At 37.0% G+C, this 7,135-nt stretch overlaps 1 long non-coding RNA gene across 1 annotated transcript; it reads left to right on the forward strand.

Moving 5' to 3' along the window:
* Positions 1-1,040: 1,040 nt before the first annotated feature.
* Positions 1,041-4,850, forward strand: LOC139136779 (uncharacterized). The gene is made up of 3 exons (XR_011553240.1): positions 1,041-1,876; positions 2,697-3,472; positions 4,323-4,850. It is a non-coding gene; the product is annotated as an uncharacterized lncRNA (long non-coding RNA).
* Positions 4,851-7,135: the final 2,285 nt, after the last annotated feature.

Here is a 7,135-nt window from a genome sequence, read left to right on the forward strand (position 1 = left end):
ATAAAAAATAAAAATAATGAAAAACAAATCATGATCTGATCATGAATACCAATTTTCACGCAATCCAACAAGCAGTTGCAGGAAAGTTTTGATCAACAACAAATTGCCCAAAAATACAAATATTAAACTTTCACTACAGTTTGAACAAATACGAATAACGTCACAATAAAGATTATTTTGTATACCTAGTGTCAAAACGACCCGAAAGACATATTCGAAGAAGACGTTTTGACCATAAATCAGAAAACTTGACCAAAAATACTACTATTCAGATTTCTCCACGATTGGAAAAAATTCAACTTAATTCGCCCTAGAAGTATTGTGCATGCACGCAGGCATGCACACTCACCCACGTAAGCCATCCATCCATCCAGGTCATCCATCCTCCATACATACATAAGTACCAGGCGCCAAATGTAAAAAATTGATTTACACAATCAAGCTTTTTTTAGAGATAGAAAAGATGGAAAATGTGTATAGGGCCTATAGAGAGGAATTATATATATATATATATATATATATATATATATATACATATATATACGCATATAGGGTATGCATTTATACATGTAGAATACATACATACATACATGCATAAATACGTACATACATACATACATACATACATACATACATACATACAGACATACATACGTATGTGCACACATACATTCGCAAAAACATGCATAAACACACACACTATACATACATATAAACAAACACAGATACATACATGCATACATACATACATACATACATACATACATACATACATACATACATACATTACATAAATACATAGAGCCTGGACTTGGATAAATTTACAATCAGCCTCGCTTTCGACATACAGTTGAAAACGAGGTTGAATGTAATTTTTTTCAACTGTGAGCTAGCTTGTCTCGAAAATATTTACATTCAGCCTCGCTTTCGACATACAGTTGAAAACGAGGTTGAATGTACATTTTTTCAACTGTGAGCTTGTCTCGAAATATTTACATTCAGCCTCGCTTTCGACATACAGTTGAAAACGAGGTTGAATGTACATTTTTTCAACTGTGAGCTTATGTCTCGAAAATATTTACATTCAACCTCGTTTTCACTTTGCATACATACAGCTGTAAAATTTTATATACACGTAATACCAACTGCAAAACTTTATATACAGTCTCGTTAACGTTTTCACATAGATGGGACTCGGAAATTTATTTTCACATAGATGGGACTCGGAAATTTACACGCTAGGAAGTTGTATACACAGACTCGGTGGGAAAATGTTACAAACAGCTAGCTTGGAAGTTTTATACACAGACTCGGTGGGAAAATGTTACACACAGCTAGCTGGGAAGTTTTGTACACAGACTGGGTGGGAAAATTTTACATACAGCTAGCTGGGAAGTTGTATACATAGACTCGTTGGGAAACTGTTACATACAGCTAGCTGGGAAGTTTTGAACACAGACTGGGTGGGAAAATTTTACATACAGCTAGCTGGGAAGTTGTATACACAGACTCGATGGGAAAATGTTACATACAAACTCGTTCTGAAGACACAGCTAGCTGGGAAGTTTTATACACAGACTCGGTGGGAAAATTTTACATACAGCTAGCTGGGAAGTTTTATACACAGACTCGGCGGGAAAATGTTACATACAGACTCATCTTGGCCTTGGATTGAGAGTCACGTACTCAAGATAGGATCAGCCTGATGTTTTAGTTTTGTGCGGTTAACTTTCACAGTGGCTGGTGAAGCAGCTGTAAAGCTGTCACAGCAAAAGTTAACCCAGCCGAGGCAAAGTGCCAACAGTCTGAGTTCAGAGCCATAGAGTTGTTGCTCGGCGTAGCGAAGACGGAAGCTGCGTGTATACATAGTACATAGGTATGTTCTGCAGATCTGATAGGTTCATGACCATTGTACACTGAGTTCGATTAACGATTATGTTGTTGTCCTAAGACATTCACAGTCACTGCAGTGATTTCGGTCACTCAACTTTTGTGGATGAGTGACCGCGTGCACTGCCTATGGGAGCACAGACGCGTGTGTGAAGTCTCTAATATGTTGTAGGCTGCAACAATATAGCCCTGGTGGGCTCGGCCTAATTGCGTCTTGGGCTTCTGTCTTGCGGCTTGCGCGAAGCCCAACCATGCCTCACGAAAGCCCTTATGCCTCAGCGAATAACTTACAAGTTTAACATGGCCTGAAAGCCGGGCCCTGCCCAGCTGAAGAGGAAACGGTGTTTTTTTTCAACCATGGAACTTGGAGGCAGAGAATTCACGCAAGTTGTTACCGTATAAATTTAGCTTATTTGAATTTACTTAATGTGGTGATTTTCGAGCAGACTATAGGTCAGTTGTTGAAATTTTGAAAGGTCGACTCTCTTGTTTAATTCTCAGTCACAGTTAAGACTCACAAGCAGATACACTAACAGTGCTAGTGCTCATATATTGTATCACAGTCCCTCTATAGAGGGACTGTGATTGTATTGACGTGCAGATGAGTAAAGTGAAAAGGGGAAAAGTTACATATTGCAAGTTCATGACCATTTTAGGTAATATTATTGAAATATATAAGCCCTCTGTCAGTCTTCAGTTCGTAAGGTCTTGTCATCCATGCACAGACATGAATTAAGTGGCATCAGATTCACTACCCACCTGTTTCCGTCATTTGCCAACTTCTGTCATTTGCAAATTTGTTTCAGGAATTTCATGATGTCAACGGCAGCTACTCAATGGTATGCGTTTGCATGTGATGTGCAGAAACTTTTCAACGAAAGTGAACGCAAATCTCATACTGAAGATTACAGAGTAATTCATCACATGATAGGAAGAGTTTCAATGCATCTTAAATTTACTTGCAATCTTATTCATGGTATGCAGTCTCATTGCAACTCAACAGAAACACAGATGAATGACAGTATACATGGAATTATTGAAGTCTTGAACAATGTCAAGCTGTCTTTACATGTTTTGCTGAAAAAATGGATGGATAAAGTACCAAGTTGTCACACTCCTGAGAAAAAGACATTGTCATATGAAACCATGCCCAAAGTTTATACAGGGGAGCCAGGCAGACCTTCCGTTGCACTTGATCCCAAACTGATAGAGATGTTGTTGTCTAATTCTTTCAAAGTAGGTGACATAGCAAACATTTTCAGTGTGTCTAGGCAAACAATATGGAACATCATGTCTAGAAGTGGCAGCTACCCAAAACAAGTAAAGTACACAGACATAGATGATGGTTGTCTCGATAAACTGTTGACGGAGTTGAAAAATATTGGCCCTTTCAAGAACAGTGGAGAAAAAATCATGCAAGGTATACTTCGAGCTGTTGGAGTGCGTGTTACAAGACAGAAACTCAGGGATAGTATGAATAGGATTGAACCAATACAACGAGCCTTAAGATGGCCTCTTCTGAAGACTAGAAGTAAACATGGTGTGTATAATGTTAAAGCAGCGCAAAGTTTATGACACATAGGTAGGTAGTCATTCAACTTGTCTTGCTTCCATGAATATATCATTCTTACTGTACTTAATTGCACAAATGAGTGTAAGTGAGACCAGCTGAAGACAACCACAGTTTAGTACACGGTTACTTTTAGTAGCTGTACTTGTATTGTACAATTACAAACATTAATGATATTTAACTAAACAGATCGATAAGCGTCTGAACATCATCTGTTCACTTTTCATGGCTAGAAATCAGTAATTCTTTTAGGTGTTAGTCAAAGTGACCTACCATTTTTGAAAATTTGTAAAAGCATATTCTATTCCACTTGAACCCCATCCTTAGAGATAATAACGGTATTACCAATATGACCACTGTTTCTGACAATCTGAGAAGCAAACAATACTCTAAAAGCATCAGATCTTTCATCTAAGTTAATTACCTTGCAGTCAGCCCAGCAGCACTGTAACAGTGCACAAAGCATTTAGGCTGCAATCATATAAATGACCAAACCACAAAATGTCATATTTGTCATATTGGCTCACAAAGAGTGCTTTTTGTACATGTACTCTTGTTTCAAGTGAAATATTACATTTCAGAAAATAGTATCAAGTTTTAGACGTAATTGTTGTCATTAATACCTAAATTGATGTTTTTTCCCAAACATACACCCCTTCATCTTTCGTATACACTATTACTATATCAAAATAAACTTTAGATTGCTACTTTTTGAAAATACAAAGTAAGAGGGGTTTCCTTGTCATCATAGATGAGAAATTATCCTTTAAAAAAACTGTGTTTGCTGCGTGCATCTCCAACTTAATTCCTCTTCCCATCTCCCAGGTATAACGTACAGCTTGCATACCAGTTTTTTTGACAGATGGACTTGAAAAGTTGAGACGTTGGAGATTGTATGTTCATGGCGGAATCGATGGATATTCAAGAGTGGCTGTATACTTGATGTGTGCAAGCAATAAGACAGCAGCGTCTGTAAAATTGTAGCTTTTTATGGTGCGACTAAACACTACGGCTTACCTTCAAGGGTACGTTCTGATTTTGGTCGAGAAAATTCCGATGTAGCCACCTTTATGATAGCTACTCGTGGTGACAACAGAGGTTCGTTTATAGCAGGAAAGTCAGTTCACAATCAAAGAATAGAACGATTACATCAGGACACATACAGGAACTGTATCCAGTATTACCATGAATTATTTTACCAGATGGAAAAAGATGCACTTCTTGATCCTAGCAATGCAGCTGATATTTTCTGCCTTCATTATGTATTCATGCCCAGAATTAATAAAGATTTGGAGATTTTTCGCTTAGGCTGGAATGAGCATCCACTAAGCACTGAAAGTTCACAAACACCGAACCAGCTGTGGTTGAGAAGTGTACTTGCTCTCTAGAATGCAACTAATACTGCCATAAGAGATATTATTGATCCACCATGATTGATATTGACACCTATGGTGTTGAGCATGTAGGAGAAATGCCCGTTGAAACTGCAGCTGATGGTGAAGACATCCATGATAGAGAAATGGAAACACTATATACAGAACTGAATCTTAATAATGACATCTTTGAAAGACTCAGTGAAGCTATTGAACCTTTAGGACCATCTGATAATGGTGGAATTGACCTTTATTTACGGACATGCATTCTTGTTGGTCAGTTTACTCAGTAGTGATTAAGGTAACACATATTGACTGTTTTCTCAGTTACTCTCTGTAGGCCTCAGCCACAGACTATATTCTTTCTCACAAAATAGTCTGATCACACCATCATGAAACCTTATAAAATACACACATGCAAGTGTTTGTTGATCATTGAAGTGGCTAGTAAATGTATATTGTGTTTGTTGATTAACCTGCTTTGTCAGAAAATTTTGCCCAGGCATTGTAAGATTACTTGGACTTACTCTGAATGCTGCTGGTCTGTACATATGTATGCACACATGCGTACATAAGCTGCCATTTATCTGTAATGTTAGTATTCCTTAGTACCTATATGTGTTAATGTGTGCAAGTTGAAGGTTAGGGCCTCATGAACTTAATGTATTTTGACTCATGGGAAAAAAGCTTCAAGCTTGGCGTTTTCATCACTTATATGGCTAGGGTCCCTCTTCCAATGGGTATGGCATTGTTATTTACAACAGGCCAGCTGTGTATTATTTAGCAAAATTTTTGTGCATGTTACGCAAATACATACACCTTGGTGTGCGTGTGAATGAGTGGACAATGCCATAACCATCAAAAGATGGTGCCTGCCATATCACATGATGAAAGTGCCAAGCTAGTTGCTTTTCCTGATGATTCCTAATGCATTAAGTTGATGAAGGCCCACAATTGCAACTTCCGCGACTATTTTTTATTAGTTTTAGTAAAAATGCATGAGTTACAAATGGTGCAAATGGTTTTTGCCAAGGATGCAAAAAGCTAGCACATATGCATTTGTGAACTGTCCTTTAAATACATAATGAAGAAAAGGTTATGAGAATGTTTCATGCAAATAAAAAGATAACTCTACTCCATAATCAAAGCCTTGTGGAAAGGTGATAAAAGTTTTTGTTCACCAAGTGTTTTAATTAATTGAAATGAAAGGACGAAGAATTAGAAACACAAGAACAGACAAGTCATTTCAGCTCTGTCAAGTCACATAACAATCTTTATTTGTCAATGAACAACTAACTTGAGCAATATTCACCAACTTTTTATTAAACAAGAGCCTCTATGGTATGACAGCAATGATAACTTTACATGGCATGTTCATTAACCTGAACTTATTTTTATAAGAAGACAATAAAAGTGCTTTTTTTGGCCTATCAGTTCCCTGGGTCACTCATTTGAACTCAAGTACACTTATCTCTATTTTATATATCTTTGTAGTCACCAGTGCAATGTTTCTTTTATGTACTGTTGAGGCAATTGTTGCACAATAAGTTGAGTTGCCAATAAATATTAAGTTAAACTTTGTGAAAAACAGTTTCACCTGAGACAAGCATCAAAAAGTTTTCTCAATCATCAGGGTGTAAAATGCTTTGTGTTGCAACACAATATCTGATAATGTCAATCAGTAATGTGTGGAATCTTACATAAATGCATGTGGCAAGTGCATGATCATATAAACATAAAGACGCTACATTTGCAGGCAATCTACAAGTGAAAGAAACAATATAAGTGCACTTTAGCGGTGATGAGGTGACATTTAGGTAGGTTTACTAAAGCAATTGCAAAATCATTAAACAATGATACAGGGTTCATATGCGGCCATGATAATCCAAAATTCACTGACGGAGGGACATTTGTATGTCTCTTCAAAAAGCATGATGCAAGGTTACAAAAGCTTCACATATTGCTTTGTTTTCATGAAGTTAACTTTCATGAACATGCACATGATCAAAAATTACTCCTACACATGATCTGTTTCCAGAATTTTTACATTTTATGACCTAGGAATTTACAGAAATGTATGAATCCAGTGGCAGAATGAATACATTTAATTTCCAGCAGTTATTATTTCTGATACTGAGGAAATGATTGACAAAATTTGTGTTTCCAATGCGTCTGTAATTGAATGCAAAACCCTTCAAAGAGGGTGCTCTTTGCAAAACTTTCCATTGTTTTGTTGTGAAAACTTTGGAAGCATATTGGCTGATCATGTTTTATCAAAGGTTGATCACGGCTAATCATAGAG

Source organism: Ptychodera flava, chromosome 7 (assembly GCF_041260155.1).
Source record: "Ptychodera flava strain L36383 chromosome 7, AS_Pfla_20210202, whole genome shotgun sequence".
Taxonomy (NCBI): Eukaryota; Metazoa; Hemichordata; class Enteropneusta; family Ptychoderidae; genus Ptychodera; species Ptychodera flava.